Source organism: Haemaphysalis longicornis, unplaced genomic scaffold (genome assembly GCF_048455015.1).
Source record: "Haemaphysalis longicornis isolate Haplotype H1 unplaced genomic scaffold, Haemaphysalis longicornis Haplotype H1 scaffold_16, whole genome shotgun sequence".
In the NCBI taxonomy this organism is placed as follows: Eukaryota; Metazoa; Arthropoda; class Arachnida; order Ixodida; family Ixodidae; genus Haemaphysalis; species Haemaphysalis longicornis.
Genome location: NW_027526266.1, coordinates 2,196,478 through 2,213,618, shown reverse-complemented (window position 1 = coordinate 2,213,618; position 17,141 = coordinate 2,196,478). Strand labels below are relative to the sequence as shown.

General features: G+C 47.6%; 3 non-coding genes across 3 annotated transcripts; all 3 read right to left on the bottom strand.

The window, feature by feature from the left end:
• Window positions 1-1,004: 1,004 nt before the first annotated feature.
• Trnai-uau (transfer RNA isoleucine (anticodon UAU)) lies at window positions 1,005-1,076 on the bottom strand. Its single transcript has one exon. It is a non-coding gene; the product is annotated as a tRNA-Ile (tRNA).
• Window positions 1,077-4,881: 3,805 nt separating this feature from the next.
• Window positions 4,882-4,953, bottom strand: Trnai-uau (transfer RNA isoleucine (anticodon UAU)). The gene has a single exon. It is a non-coding gene; the product is annotated as a tRNA-Ile (tRNA).
• Window positions 4,954-6,815: 1,862 nt separating this feature from the next.
• Window positions 6,816-6,887, bottom strand: Trnat-ugu (transfer RNA threonine (anticodon UGU)). The gene has a single exon. It is a non-coding gene; the product is annotated as a tRNA-Thr (tRNA).
• Window positions 6,888-17,141: the final 10,254 nt, after the last annotated feature.

Here is a 17,141-nt window from a genome sequence, read left to right as displayed (position 1 = left end):
TAAATATACAAGACAAAGAAAGAAAGAAAAACACGCGCCCAGAGTGGGGACCGAACCCACGCCTTTCGATTACATGTCGAATGCCTTACCAATTCGGCTATCTGGGCGACTGTGTTCTCCTTCACTTTCTGGGCTATTTATATTTACTAGAAGTGTATCTGACACTTGAGGGTGGTAGCCAGCGCCACTCTGACTACACGGGGAGAAGGGGACCTTCTTTTCAACTCCCGGGGCGTGACTCCAACGTCTACAGCCTGTTATGAGCGGGTAACTGGCGGGAAGCCCCCTTATGCTACCTAGGCATCACGGTTGCCAGAACCGAGACCCTCGCTAGGCTTTCGCAGCATAATATAGGAAGGAAATGGGGGCTCGTTGAGGAAATACAGAAAGCTCGGTCAGCAGTCTACAACGCCAAAGGACGTATAAGGGTGTCGTTAGGCTCTTTTTTTTCTTTTTTACTCTGGTTAATGAGGTAAACATTTTTTTAAATATACAAGAGAAAGAAAGAAAGAAAAACACGCGCCCAGAGTGGGGACCGAACCCATGCCTTTCGATTACATGTCGAATGCCTTACCAATTCGGCTATCTGGGCGACTGTGTTCTCCTTCACTTTCTGGGCTATTTATATTTACTAGAAGTGTATCTGACACTTGAGGGTGGTAGCCACCGCCACTCTGACTACACGGGGATAAGGGGACCTTCTTTTCAACCCCCGGGGCGTGCTCAAACGTCTACAGCCTGTCATGAGCGGGTAACTGGCAGGAAGCCCCCAAATGCTACCTAGGCATCAAGGCTGCCAGAACCGAGACCCTCGCTAGGCTTTCGCAGAATAATATAGTAAGGAAATGAGGGGCTCGTTGACGAAATACAGAAAGCTAGGTCAGCAGTCTACAACGCCAAAGCAGGCATAGCGGTATCGTTAGGCTCTTTTTTTCTTTTTTACTATGGTTAATGAGGTAAACATTTTTTTAAATATACAAGACAAAGAAAGAAAGAAAAACACGCGCCCAGAGTGGTGACCGAATCCACGCCTTTCGATTATATGTCGAATGCCTTACCAATTCGGCTATCTGGGCGACTGTGTTCTCCTTCACTTTCTGGGCTATTTATATTTACTAGAAGTGTATCTGACACTTGATGGTGGTAGCCAGCGCCACTGTGACTACACGGGGATAAGGGGACCTTCTTTTCAACCCCCGGGGCGTGCTCAAACGTCTACAGCCTGTCATGAGCAGGTAACTGGCAGGAAGCCCCCTTATGCTACCTAGGCATCAAGGCTGCCAGAACCGAGACCCTCGCTAGGCTTTCGCAGAATTATATAGTAAGGAAATGAGGGGCTCGTTGAGGAAATACAGAAAGCTAGGTCAGCAGTCTACAACGCCAAAGGAGGCATAGGGGTGTCGTTAGGCTCTTTTTTTTCTTTTTTACTCTGGTTAATGAGGTAAACATTTTTTTAAATATACAAGAGAAAGAAAGAAAGAAAAACACGCGCCCAGAGTGGGGACCGAACCCACGCCTTTCGATTACATGTCGAATGCCTTACCAATTCGGCTATCTGGGCGACTGTGTTCTCCTTCACTTTCTGGGCTATTTATATTTACTAGAAGTGTATCTGACACTTGAGGGTGGTAGCCAGCGCCACTCTGACTACACGGGGATAAGGGGACCTTCTTTTCAACCCCCGGGGCGTGCTCAAACGTCTACAGCCTGTCATGAGCGGGTAACTGGCAGGAAGCCCCCAAATGCTACCTAGGCATCAAGGCTGCCAGAACCGAGACCCTCGCTAGGCTTTCGCAGAATAATATAGTAAGGAAATGAGGGGCTCGTTGAGGAAATACAGAAAGCTAGGTCAGCAGTCTACAACGCCAAAGCAGGCATAGCGGTATCGTTAGGCTCTTTTTTTCTTTTTTACTATGGTTAATGAGGTAAACATTTTTTTAAATATACAAGAGAAAGAAAGAAAGAAAAACACGCGCCCAGAGTGGGGACCGAACCCACGCCTTTCGATTACATGTCGAATGCCTTACCAATTCGGCTATCTGGGCGACTGTGTTCTCCTTCACTTTCTGGGCTATTTATATTTACTAGAAGTGTATCTGACACTTGAGGGTGGTAGCCAGCGCCACTCTGACTACACGGGGAGAAGTGGACCTTCTTTTCAACTCCCGGGGCGTGACTCCAACGTCTACAGCCTGTCATGAGGGGGTAACTGGCGGGAAGCCCCTTTATGCTACCTAGGCATCACGGTTGCCAGAACCGAGACCCTCGCTAGGCTTTCGCAGCATAATATAGGAAGGAAATGGGGGCTCGTTGAGGAAATACAGAAAGCTCGGTCAGCAGTCTACAACGCCAAAGGAGGCATAGGGGTGTCGTTAGGCTCTTTTTTTTCTTTTTTACTGTGGTTAATGAGGTAAACATTTTTTTAAATATACAAGAGAAAGAAAGAAAGAAAAACACGCGCCCAGAGTGGGGACCGAACCCACGCCTTTCGATTACATGTCGAATGCCTTACCAATTCGGCTATCTGGGCGACTGTGTTCTCCTTCACTTTCTGGGCTATTTATATTTACTAGAAGTGTATCTGACACTTGAGGGTGGTAGCCAGCGCCACTCTGACTACACGGGGATAAGGGGACCTTCTTTTCAACCCCCGGGGAGTGCTCAAACGTCTACAGCCTGTCATAGCGGGTAACTGGCAGGAAGCCCCCAAATGCTACCTAGGCATCAAGGCTGCCAGAACCGAGACCCTCGCTAGGCTTTCGCAGAATAATATAGTAAGGAAATGAGGGGCTCGTTGAGGAAATACAGAAAGCTAGGTCAGCAGTCTACAACGCCAAAGCAGGCATAGCAGTATCGTTAGGCTCTTTTTTTCCTTTTTTACTATGGTTAATGAGGTAAACATTTTTTTAAATATACAAGAGAAAGAAAGAAAGAAAAACACGCGCCCAGAGTGGGGACCGAACCCACGCCTTTCGATTACATGTCGAATGCCTTACCAATTCGGCTATCTGGGCGACTGTGTTCTCCTTCACTTTCTGGGCTATTTATATTTACTAGAAGTGTATCTGACACTTGAGGGTGGTAGCCAGCGCCACTCTGACTACACGGGGAGAAGGGGACCTTCTTTTCAACTCCCGGGGCGTGACTCCAACGTCTACAGCCTGTCATGAGCGGGTAACTGGCGGGAAGCCCCCTTATGCTACCTAGGCATCACGGTTGCCAGAACCGAAACCCTCGCTAGGCTTTCGCAGCATAATATAGGAAGGAAATGGGGGCTCGTTGAGGAAATACAGAAAGCTCGGTCAGCAGTCTACAACGCCAAAGGAGGCATAGAGGTGTCGTTAGGCTCTTTTTTTTCTTTTTTACTATGGTTAATGAGGTAAACATTTTTTTAAATATACAAGAGAAAGAAAGAAAGAAAAACACGCGCCCAGAGTGGGGACTGAACCCACGCCTTTCGATTACATGTCGAATGCCTTACCAATTCGGCTATCTGGGCGACTGTGTTCTCCTTCACTTTCTGGGCTATTTATATTTACTAGAAGTGTATCTGACACTTGAGGGTGGTAGCCAGCGCCACTCTGACTACACGGGCTGAAGGGGACCTTCTTTTCAACTCCCGGGTCGTGACTCCAACGTCTACAGCCTGTCATGAGCGGGTAACTGGCGGGAAGCCCCCTTATGCTACCTAGGCATCACGGTTGCCAGAACCGAGACCCTCACTACGCTTTCGCAGCATAATATAGGAAGGAAATGGGGGCTCGTTGAGGAAATACAGAAAGCTCGGTCAGCAGTCTACAACGCCAAAGGAGGCATAGGGGTGTCGTTAGGCTCTTTTTTTTCTTTTTTACGATGGTTAATGAGGTAAACATTTTTTTAAATATACAAGACAAAGAAAGAAAGAAAAACACGCGCCCAGAGTGGGGACCGAACCCACGCCTTTCGATTACATGTCGAATGCCTTACCAATTCGGCTATCTGGGCGACTGTGTTCTCCTTCACTTTCTGGGCTATTTATATTTACTAGAAGTGTATCTGACACTTGAGGGTGGTAGCCAGCGCCACTCTGACTACACGGGGAGAAGGGGACCTTCTTTTCAACTCCCGGGGCGTGACTCCAACGTCTACAGCCTGTTATGAGCGGGTAACTGGCGGGAAGCCCCCTTATGCTACCTAGGCATCACGGTTGCCAGAACCGAGACCCTCGCTAGGCTTTCGCAGCATAATATAGGAAGGAAATGGGGGCTCGTTGAGGAAATACAGAAAGCTCGGTCAGCAGTCTACAACGCCAAAGGACGTATAAGGGTGTCGTTAGGCTCTTTTTTTTCTTTTTTACTCTGGTTAATGAGGTAAACATTTTTTTAAATATACAAGAGAAAGAAAGAAAGAAAAACACGCGCCCAGAGTGGGGACCGAACCCATGCCTTTCGATTACATGTCGAATGCCTTACCAATTCGGCTATCTGGGCGACTGTGTTCTCCTTCACTTTCTGGGCTATTTATATTTACTAGAAGTGTATCTGACACTTGAGGGTGGTAGCCACCGCCACTCTGACTACACGGGGATAAGGGGACCTTCTTTTCAACCCCCGGGGCGTGCTCAAACGTCTACAGCCTGTCATGAGCGGGTAACTGGCAGGAAGCCCCCAAATGCTACCTAGGCATCAAGGCTGCCAGAACCGAGACCCTCGCTAGGCTTTCGCAGAATAATATAGTAAGGAAATGAGGGGCTCGTTGACGAAATACAGAAAGCTAGGTCAGCAGTCTACAACGCCAAAGCAGGCATAGCGGTATCGTTAGGCTCTTTTTTTCTTTTTTACTATGGTTAATGAGGTAAACATTTTTTTAAATATACAAGACAAAGAAAGAAAGAAAAACACGCGCCCAGAGTGGTGACCGAATCCACGCCTTTCGATTATATGTCGAATGCCTTACCAATTCGGCTATCTGGGCGACTGTGTTCTCCTTCACTTTCTGGGCTATTTATATTTACTAGAAGTGTATCTGACACTTGATGGTGGTAGCCAGCGCCACTGTGACTACACGGGGATAAGGGGACCTTCTTTTCAACCCCCGGGGCGTGCTCAAACGTCTACAGCCTGTCATGAGCAGGTAACTGGCAGGAAGCCCCCTTATGCTACCTAGGCATCAAGGCTGCCAGAACCGAGACCCTCGCTAGGCTTTCGCAGAATTATATAGTAAGGAAATGAGGGGCTCGTTGAGGAAATACAGAAAGCTAGGTCAGCAGTCTACAACGCCAAAGGAGGCATAGGGGTGTCGTTAGGCTCTTTTTTTTCTTTTTTACTCTGGTTAATGAGGTAAACATTTTTTTAAATATACAAGAGAAAGAAAGAAAGAAAAACACGCGCCCAGAGTGGGGACCGAACCCACGCCTTTCGATTACATGTCGAATGCCTTACCAATTCGGCTATCTGGGCGACTGTGTTCTCCTTCACTTTCTGGGCTATTTATATTTACTAGAAGTGTATCTGACACTTGAGGGTGGTAGCCAGCGCCACTCTGACTACACGGGGATAAGGGGACCTTCTTTTCAACCCCCGGGGCGTGCTCAAACGTCTACAGCCTGTCATGAGCGGGTAACTGGCAGGAAGCCCCCAAATGCTACCTAGGCATCAAGGCTGCCAGAACCGAGACCCTCGCTAGGCTTTCGCAGAATAATATAGTAAGGAAATGAGGGGCTCGTTGAGGAAATACAGAAAGCTAGGTCAGCAGTCTACAACGCCAAAGCAGGCATAGCGGTATCGTTAGGCTCTTTTTTTCTTTTTTACTATGGTTAATGAGGTAAACATTTTTTTAAATATACAAGAGAAAGAAAGAAAGAAAAACACGCGCCCAGAGTGGGGACCGAACCCACGCCTTTCGATTACATGTCGAATGCCTTACCAATTCGGCTATCTGGGCGACTGTGTTCTCCTTCACTTTCTGGGCTATTTATATTTACTAGAAGTGTATCTGACACTTGAGGGTGGTAGCCAGCGCCACTCTGACTACACGGGGAGAAGTGGACCTTCTTTTCAACTCCCGGGGCGTGACTCCAACGTCTACAGCCTGTCATGAGGGGGTAACTGGCGGGAAGCCCCTTTATGCTACCTAGGCATCACGGTTGCCAGAACCGAGACCCTCGCTAGGCTTTCGCAGCATAATATAGGAAGGAAATGGGGGCTCGTTGAGGAAATACAGAAAGCTCGGTCAGCAGTCTACAACGCCAAAGGAGGCATAGGGGTGTCGTTAGGCTCTTTTTTTTCTTTTTTACTGTGGTTAATGAGGTAAACATTTTTTTAAATATACAAGAGAAAGAAAGAAAGAAAAACACGCGCCCAGAGTGGGGACCGAACCCACGCCTTTCGATTACATGTCGAATGCCTTACCAATTCGGCTATCTGGGCGACTGTGTTCTCCTTCACTTTCTGGGCTATTTATATTTACTAGAAGTGTATCTGACACTTGAGGGTGGTAGCCAGCGCCACTCTGACTACACGGGGAGAAGGGGACCTTCTTTTCAACTCCCGGGGCGTGACTCCACCGTCTACAGCCTGTCATGAGCGGGTAACTGGCGGGAAGCCCCCTTATGCTACCTAGGCATCAAGGCTGCCAGAACCGAGACCCTCGCTAGGCTTTCGCAGAATAATATAGGAAGGAAATGGGGTTCGTTGAGGAAATACAGAAAGCTCGGTCAGCAGTCTACAACGCCAAAGGAGGCATAGGGGTGTCGTTAGGCTCTTTTTTTTCTTTTTTACTATGGTTAATGAGGTAAACATTTTTTTAAATATACAAGAGAAAGAAAGAAAAACACGCGCCCAGAGTGGGGACCGAACCCACGCCTTTCGATTACATGTCGAATGCCTTACCAACTCGGCTATCTGGGCGACTGTGTTCTCCTTCACTTTCTGGGCTATTTATATTTACTAGAAGTGTATCTGACACTTGAGGGTGGTAGCCAGCGCCACTCTGACTACACGGGGAGAAGGGGACCTTCTTTTCAACTTCCGGGGCGTGACTCCAACGTCTACAGCCTGTCATGAGCGGGTAACTGGCGGGAAGCCCCCTTATGCTACCTAGGCATCACGGTTGCCAGAACCGAGACCTTCGCTAGGCTTTCGCAGCATAATATAGGAAGGAAATGGGGGCTCGTTGAGGAAATACAGAAAGCTCGGTCAGCAGTCTACAACGCCAAAGGAGGCATAGGGGTGTCGTTAGGCTCTTTTTTTTTCTTTTTTACTATGGTTAATGAGGTAAACATTTTTTTAAATATACAAGACAAAGAAAGAAAGAAAAACACGCGCCCAGAGTGGGGACCGAACCCACGCCTTTCGATTACATGTCGAATGCCTTACCAATTCGGCTATCTGGGCGACTGTGTTCTCCTTCACTTTCTGGGCTATTTATATTTACTAGAAGTGTATCTGACACTTGATGGTGGTAGCCAGCGCCACTGTGACTACACGGGGATAAGGGGACCTTCTTTTCAACCCCCGGGGCGTGCTCAAACGTCTACAGCCTGTCATGAGCGGGTAACTGGCAGGAAGCCCCCTTATGCTACCTAGGCATCAAGGCTGCCAGAACCGAGACCCTCGCTAGGCTTTCGCAGAATAATATAGTAAGGAAATGAGGGGCTCGTTGAGGAAATACAGAAAGCTAGGTCAGCAGTCTACAACGCCAAAGGAGGCATAGCGGTATCGTTAGGCTCTTTTTTTCCTTTTTTACTATGGTTAATGAGGTAAACATTTTTTTAAATATACAAGAGAAAGAAAGAAAGAAAAACACGCGCCCAGAGTGGGGACCGAACCCACGCCTTTCGATTACATGTCGAATGCCTTACCAATTCGGCTATCTGGGCGACTGTGTTCTCCTTCACTTTCTGGGCTATTTATATTTACTAGAAGTGTATCTGACACTTGAGGGTGGTAGCCAGCGCCACTCTGACTACACGGGGAGAAGGGGACCTTCTTTTCAACTCCCGGGGCGTGACTCCAACGTCTACAGCCTGTCATGAGCGGGTAACTGGCGGGAAGCCCCCTTATGCTACCTAGGCATCACGGTTGCCAGAACCGAGACCCTCGCTAGGCTTTCGCAGCATAATATAGGAAGGAAATGGGGGCTCGTTGAGGAAATACAGAAAGCTCGGTCAGCAGTCTACAACGCCAAAGGAGGCATAGGGGTGTCGTTAGGCTCTTTTTTTTCTTTTTTACTATGGTTAATGAGGTAAACATTTTTTTAAATATACAAGACAAAGAAAGAAAGAAAAACACGCGCCCAGAGTGGGGACCGAACCCACGCCTTTCGATTACATGTCGAATGCCTTACCAATTCGGCTATCTGGGCGACTGTGTTCTCCTTCACTTTCTGGGCTATTTATATTTACTAGAAGTGTATCTGACACTTGATGGTGGTAGCCAGCGCCACTGCGACTACACGGGGATAAGGGGACCTTCTTTTCAACCCCCGGGGCGTGCTCAAACGTCTACAGCCTGTCATGAGCGGGTAACTGGCAGGAAGCCCCCTTATTCTACCTAGGCATCAAGGCTGCCAGAACCGAGACCCTCGCTAGGCTTTCGCAGAATAATATAGTAAGGAAATGAGGGGCTCGTTGAGGAAATACAGAAAGCTAGGTCAGCAGTCTACAACGCCAAAGGAGGCATAGCGGTATCGTTAGGCTCTTTTTTTCCTTTTTTACTATGGTTAATGAGGTAAACATTTTTTTAAATATACAAGAGAAAGAAAGAAAGAAAAACACGCGCCCAGAGTGGGGACCGAACCCACGCCTTTCGATTACATGTCGAATGCCTTACCAATTCGGCTATCTGGGCGACTGTGTTCTCCTTCACTTTCTGGGCTATTTATATTTACTAGAAGTGTATCTGACACTTCAGGGTGGTAGCCAGCGCCACTCTGACTACACGGGGATAAGGGGACCTTCTTTTCTACCCCCGGGGCGTGCTCAAACGTCTACAGCCTGTCATGAGCAGGTAACTGGCAGGAAGCCCCCTTATGCTACCTAGGCATCAAGGCCGCCAGAACCGAGACCCTCGCTAGGCTTTCGCAGAATAATATAGTAAGGAAATGAGGGGCTCGTTGAGGAAATACAGAAAGCTAGGTCAGCAGTCTACAACGCCAAAGCAGGCATAGCAGTATCGTTAGGCTCTTTTTTTTTCTTTTTTACTATGGTTAATGAGGTAAACATTTTTTTAAATATACAAGAGAAAGAAAGAAAGAAAAACACGCGCCCAGAGTGGGGACCGAACCCACGCCTTTCGATTACATGTCGAATGCCTTACCAATTCGGCTATCTGGGCGACTGTGTTCTCCTTCACTTTCTGGGCTATTTATATTTACTAGAAGTGTATCTGACATTTGAGGGTGGTAGCCAGCGCCACTCTGACTACACGGGGATAAGGGGACCTTCTTTTCAACCCCCGGGGCGTGCTCAAACATCTACAGCCTGTCATGAGCGGGTAACTGGCGGGAAGCCCCCTTATGCTACCTAGGCATCAAGGCTGCCAGAACCGAGACCTTCGCTAGGCTTTCGCAGAATAATATAGTAAGGAAATGAGGGGCTCGTTGAGGAGATACAGAAAGCTAGGTCAGCAGTCTACAACGCCAAAGCAGGCATAGCGGTATCGTTAGGCTCTTTTTTTTCTTTTTTACTATGGTTAATGAGGTAAACATTTTTTTAAATATACAAGAGAAAGAAAGAAAGAAAAACACGCGCCCAGAGTGGGGACCGAACCCACGCCTTTCGATTACATGTCGAATGCCTTACCAATTCGGCTATCTGGGCGACTGTGTTCTCCTTCACTTTCTGGGCTATTTATATTTACTAGAAGTGTATCTGACACTTGAGGGTGGTAGCCAGCGCCACTCTGACTACACGGGGAGAAGGGGACCTTCTTTTCAACTCCCGGGGCGTGACTCCAACGTCTACAGCCTGTCATGAGCGGGTAACTGGCAGGAAGCCCCCTTATGCTACCTAGGCATCAAGGCCGCCAGAACCGAGACCCTCGCTAGGCTTTCGCAGAATAATATAGTAAGGAAATGAGGGGCTCGTTGAGGAAATACAGAAAGCTAGGTCAGCAGTCTACAACGCCAAAGCAGCATAGCAGTATGGTTAGGCTTTTTTTTTCTTTTTTACTATGGTTAATGAGGTAAACATTTTTTTAAATATACAAGAGAAAGAAAGAAAGAAAAACACGCGCCCAGAGTGGGGACCGAACCCACGCCTTTCGATTACATGTCGAATGCCTTACCAATTCGGCTATCTGGGCGACTGTGTTCTCCTTCACTTTCTGGGCTATTTATATTTACTAGAAGTGTATCTGACAGTTGAGGGGTGGTAGCCAGCGCCACTCTGACTACACGGGGATAAGGGGACCTTCTTTTCAACCCCCGGGCGTGCTCAAACATCTACAGCCTGTCATGAGCGGGTAACTGGCGGGAAGCCCCCTTATGCTACCTAGGCATCAAGGCTGCCAGAACCGAGACCTTCGCTAGGCTTTCGCAGAATAATATAGTAAGGAAATGAGGGGCTCGTTGAGGAGATACAGAAAGCTAGGTCAGCAGTCTACAACGCCAAAGCAGGCATAGCGGTATCGTTAGGCTCTTTTTTTTCTTTTTTACTATGGTTAATGAGGTAAACATTTTTTTAAATATACAAGAGAAAGAAAGAAAGAAAAACACGCGCCCAGAGTGGGGACCGAACCCACGCCTTTCGATTACATGTCGAATGCCTTACCAATTCGGCTATCTGGGCGACTGTGTTCTCCTTCACTTTCTGGGCTATTTATATTTACTAGAAGTGTATCTGACAGTTGAGGGTGGTAGCCAGCGCCACTCTGACTACACGGGGATAAGGGGACCTTCTTTTCAACCCCCGGGGCGTGCTCAAACATCTACAGCCTGTCATGAGCGGGTAACTGGCGGGAAGCCCCCTTATGCTACCTAGGCATCAAGGCCGCCAGAACCGAGACCCTCGCTAGGCTTTCGCAGAATAATATAGTAAGGAAATGAGGGGCTCGTTGAGGAAATACAGAAAGCTAGGTCAGCAGTCTACAACGCCAAAGCAGGCATAGCGGTATCGTTAGGCTCTTTTTTTTCTTTTTTACTATGGTTAATGAGGTAAACATTTTTTTAAATATACAAGAGAAAGAAAGAAAGAAAAACACGCGCCCAGAGTGGGGACCGAACCCACGCCTTTCGATTACATGTCGAATGCCTTACCAATTCGGCTATCTGGGCGACTGTGTTCTCCTTCACTTTCTGGGCTATTTATATTTACTAGAAGTGTATCTGACACTTGATGGTGGTAGCCAGCGCCACTGTGACTACACGGGGATAAGGGGACCTTCTTTTCAACCCCCGGGGCGTGCTCAAACGTCTACAGCCTGTCATGAGCGGGTAACTGGCAGGAAGCCCCCTTATGCTACCTAGGCATCAAGGCTGCCAGAACCGAGACCCTCGCTAGGCTTTCGCAGAATAATATAGTAAGGAAATGAGGGGCTCGTTGAGGAAATACAGAAAGCTAGGTCAGCAGTCTACAACGCCAAAGGAGGCATAGCGGTATCGTTAGGCTCTTTTTTTCCTTTTTTACTATGGTTAATGAGGTAAACATTTTTTTAAATATACAAGAGAAAGAAAGAAAGAAAAACACGCGCCCAGAGTGGGGACCGAACCCACGCCTTTCGATTACATGTCGAATGCCTTACCAATTCGGCTATCTGGGCGACTGTGTTCTCCTTCACTTTCTGGGCTATTTATATTTACTAGAAGTGTATCTGACACTTGAGGGTGGTAGCCAGCGCCACTCTGACTACACGGGGAGAAGGGGACCTTCTTTTCAACTCCCGGGGCGTGACTCCAACGTCTACAGCCTGTCATGAGCGGGTAACTGGCGGGAAGCCCCCTTATGCTACCTAGGCATCACGGTTGCCAGAACCGAGACCCTCGCTAGGCTTTCGCAGCATAATATAGGAAGGAAATGGGGGCTCGTTGAGGAAATACAGAAAGCTCGGTCAGCAGTCTACAACGCCAAAGGAGGCATAGGGGTGTCGTTAGGCTCTTTTTTTTCTTTTTTACTATGGTTAATGAGGTAAACATTTTTTTAAATATACAAGAGAAAGAAAGAAAGAAAAACACGCGCCCAGAGTGGGGACCGAACCCACGCCTTTCGATTACATGTCGAATGCCTTACCAATTCGGCTATCTGGGCGACTGTGTTCTCCTTCACTTTCTGGGCTATTTATATTTACTAGAAGTGTATCTGACACTTCAGGGTGGTAGCCAGCGCCACTCTGACTACACGGGGATAAGGGGACCTTCTTTTCTACCCCCGGGGCGTGCTCAAACGTCTACAGCCTGTCATGAGCAGGTAACTGGCAGGAAGCCCCCTTATGCTACCTAGGCATCAAGGCCGCCAGAACCGAGACCCTCGCTAGGCTTTCGCAGAATAATATAGTAAGGAAATGAGGGGCTCGTTGAGGAAATACAGAAAGCTAGGTCAGCAGTCTACAACGCCAAAGCAGGCATAGCAGTATCGTTAGGCTCTTTTTTTTCTTTTTTACTATGGTTAATGAGGTAAACATTTTTTTAAATATACAAGAGAAAGAAAGAAAGAAAAACACGCGCCCAGAGTGGGGACCGAACCCACGCCTTTCGATTACATGTCGAATGCCTTACCAATTCGGCTATCTGGGCGACTGTGTTCTCCTTCACTTTCTGGGCTATTTATATTTACTAGAAGTGTATCTGACACTTGATGGTGGTAGCCAGCGCCACTGCGACTACACGGGGATAAGGGGACCTTCTTTTCAACCCCCGGGGCGTGCTCAAACGTCTACAGCCTGTCATGAGCGGGTAACTGGCAGGAAGCCCCCTTATTCTACCTAGGCATCAAGGCTGCCAGAACCGAGACCCTCGCTAGGCTTTCGCAGAATAATATAGTAAGGAAATGAGGGGCTCGTTGAGGAAATACAGAAAGCTAGGTCAGCAGTCTACAACGCCAAAGGAGGCATAGCGGTATCGTTAGGCTCTTTTTTTCCTTTTTTACTATGGTTAATGAGGTAAACATTTTTTTAAATATACAAGAGAAAGAAAGAAAGAAAAACACGCGCCCAGAGTGGGGACCGAACCCACGCCTTTCGATTACATGTCGAATGCCTTACCAATTCGGCTATCTGGGCGACTGTGTTCTCCTTCACTTTCTGGGCTATTTATATTTACTAGAAGTGTATCTGACACTTCAGGGTGGTAGCCAGCGCCACTCTGACTACACGGGGATAAGGGGACCTTCTTTTCTACCCCCGGGGCGTGCTCAAACGTCTACAGCCTGTCATGAGCAGGTAACTGGCAGGAAGCCCCCTTATGCTACCTAGGCATCAAGGCCGCCAGAACCGAGACCCTCGCTAGGCTTTCGCAGAATAATATAGTAAGGAAATGAGGGGCTCGTTGAGGAAATACAGAAAGCTAGGTCAGCAGTCTACAACGCCAAAGCAGGCATAGCAGTATCGTTAGGCTCTTTTTTTTTCTTTTTTACTATGGTTAATGAGGTAAACATTTTTTTAAATATACAAGAGAAAGAAAGAAAGAAAAACACGCGCCCAGAGTTTGGACCGAACCCACGCCTTTCGATTACATGTCGAATGCCTTACCAATTCGGCTATCTGGGCGACTGTGTTCTCCTTCACTTTCTGGGCTATTTATATTTACTAGAAGTGTATCTGACATTTGAGGGTGGTAGCCAGCGCCACTCTGACTACACGGGGATAAGGGGACCTTCTTTTCAACCCCCGGGGCGTGCTCAAACATCTACAGCCTGTCATGAGCGGGTAACTGGCGGGAAGCCCCCTTATGCTACCTAGGCATCAAGGCTGCCAGAACCGAGACCTTCGCTAGGCTTTCGCAGAATAATATAGTAAGGAAATGAGGGGCTCGTTGAGGAGATACAGAAAGCTAGGTCAGCAGTCTACAACGCCAAAGCAGGCATAGCGGTATCGTTAGGCTCTTTTTTTTCTTTTTTACTATGGTTAATGAGGTAAACATTTTTTTAAATATACAAGAGAAAGAAAGAAAGAAAAACACGCGCCCAGAGTGGGGACCGAACCCACGCCTTTCGATTACATGTCGAATGCCTTACCAATTCGGCTATCTGGGCGACTGTGTTCTCCTTCACTTTCTGGGCTATTTATATTTACTAGAAGTGTATCTGACACTTGAGGGTGGTAGCCAGCGCCACTCTGACTACACGGGGAGAAGGGGACCTTCTTTTCAACTCCCGGGGCGTGACTCCAACGTCTACAGCCTGTCATGAGCGGGTAACTGGCAGGAAGCCCCCTTATGCTACCTAGGCATCAAGGCCGCCAGAACCGAGACCCTCGCTAGGCTTTCGCAGAATAATATAGTAAGGAAATGAGGGGCTCGTTGAGGAAATACAGAAAGCTAGGTCAGCAGTCTACAACGCCAAAGCAGGCATAGCAGTATGGTTAGGCTCTTTTTTTTCTTTTTTACTATGGTTAATGAGGTAAACATTTTTTTAAATATACAAGAGAAAGAAAGAAAGAAAAACACGCGCCCAGAGTGGGGACCGAACCCACGCCTTTCGATTACATGTCGAATGCCTTACCAATTCGGCTATCTGGGCGACTGTGTTCTCCTTCACTTTCTGGGCTATTTATATTTACTAGAAGTGTATCTGACAGTTGAGGGTGGTAGCCAGCGCCACTCTGACTACACGGGGATAAGGGGACCTTCTTTTCAACCCCCGGGGCGTGCTCAAACATCTACAGCCTGTCATGAGCGGGTAACTGGCGGGAAGCCCCCTTATGCTACCTAGGCATCAAGGCTGCCAGAACCGAGACCTTCGCTAGGCTTTCGCAGAATAATATAGTAAGGAAATGAGGGGCTCGTTGAGGAGATACAGAAAGCTAGGTCAGCAGTCTACAACGCCAAAGCAGGCATAGCGGTATCGTTAGGCTCTTTTTTTTCTTTTTTACTATGGTTAATGAGGTAAACATTTTTTTAAATATACAAGAGAAAGAAAGAAAGAAAAACACGCGCCCAGAGTGGGGACCGAACCCACGCCTTTCGATTACATGTCGAATGCCTTACCAATTCGGCTATCTGGGCGACTGTGTTCTCCTTCACTTTCTGGGCTATTTATATTTACTAGAAGTGTATCTGACAGTTGAGGGTGGTAGCCAGCGCCACTCTGACTACACGGGGATAAGGGGACCTTCTTTTCAACCCCCGGGGCGTGCTCAAACATCTACAGCCTGTCATGAGCGGGTAACTGGCGGGAAGCCCCCTTATGCTACCTAGGCATCAAGGCCGCCAGAACCGAGACCCTCGCTAGCCTTTCGCAGAATAATATAGTAAGGAAATGAGGGGCTCGTTGAGGAAATACAGAAAGCTAGGTCAGCAGTCTACAACGCCAAAGCAGGCATAGCGGTATCGTTAGGCTCTTTTTTTTCTTTTTTACTATGGTTAATGAGGTAAACATTTTTTTAAATATACAAGAGAAAGAAAGAAAGAAAAACACGCGCCCAGAGTGGGGACCGAACCCACGCCTTTCGATTACATGTCGAATGCCTTACCAATTCGGCTATCTGGGCGACTGTGTTCTCCTTCACTTTCTGGGCTATTTATATTTACTAGAAGTGTATCTGACACTTGATGGTGGTAGCCAGCGCCACTGTGACTACACGGGGATAAGGGGACCTTCTTTTCAACCCCCGGGGCGTGCTCAAACGTCTACAGCCTGTCATGAGCGGGTAACTGGCAGGAAGCCCCCTTATGCTACCTAGGCATCAAGGCTGCCAGAACCGAGACCCTCGCTAGGCTTTCGCAGAATAATATAGTAAGGAAATGAGGGGCTCGTTGAGGAAATACAGAAAGCTAGGTCAGCAGTCTACAACGCCAAAGGAGGCATAGCGGTATCGTTAGGCTCTTTTTTTCCTTTTTTACTATGGTTAATGAGGTAAACATTTTTTTAAATATACAAGAGAAAGAAAGAAAGAAAAACACGCGCCCAGAGTGGGGACCGAACCCACGCCTTTCGATTACATGTCGAATGCCTTACCAATTCGGCTATCTGGGCGACTGTGTTCTCCTTCACTTTCTGGGCTATTTATATTTACTAGAAGTGTATCTGACACTTGAGGGTGGTAGCCAGCGCCACTCTGACTACACGGGGAGAAGGGGACCTTCTTTTCAACTCCCGGGGCGTGACTCCAACGTCTACAGCCTGTCATGAGCGGGTAACTGGCGGGAAGCCCCCTTATGCTACCTAGGCATCACGGTTGCCAGAACCGAGACCCTCGCTAGGCTTTCGCAGCATAATATAGGAAGGAAATGGGGGCTCGTTGAGGAAATACAGAAAGCTCGGTCAGCAGTCTACAACGCCAAAGGAGGCATAGGGGTATCGTTAGGCTCTTTTTTTTCTTTTTTACTATGGTTAATGAGGTAAACATTTTTTTAAATATACAAGACAAAGAAAGAAAGAAAAACACGCGCCCAGAGTGGGGACCGAACCCACGCCTTTCGATTACATGTCGAATGCCTTACCAATTCGGCTATATGGGCGACTGTGTTCTCCTTCACTTTCTGGGCTATTTATATTTACTAGAAGTGTATCTGACACTTGATGGTGGTAGCCAGCGCCACTGCGACTACACGGGGATAAGGGGACCTTCTTTTCAACCCCCGGGGCGTGCTCAAACGTCTACAGCCTGTCATGAGCGGGTAACTGGCAGGAAGCCCCCTTATTCTACCTAGGCATCAAGGCTGCCAGAACCGAGACCCTCGCTAGGCTTTCGCAGAATAATATAGTAAGGAAATGAGGGGCTCGTTGAGGAAATACAGAAAGCTAGGTCAGCAGTCTACAACGCCAAAGGAGGCATAGCGGTATCGTTAGGCTCTTTTTTTCCTTTTTTACTATGGTTAATGAGGTAAATATTTTTTTAAATATACAAGAGAAAGAAAGAAAGAAAAACACGCGCCCAGAGTGGGGACCGAACCCACGCCTTTCGATTACATGTCGAATGCCTTACCAATTCGGCTATCTGGGCGACTGTGTTCTCCTTCACTTTCTGGGCTATTTATATTTACTAGAAGTGTATCTGACACTTCAGGGT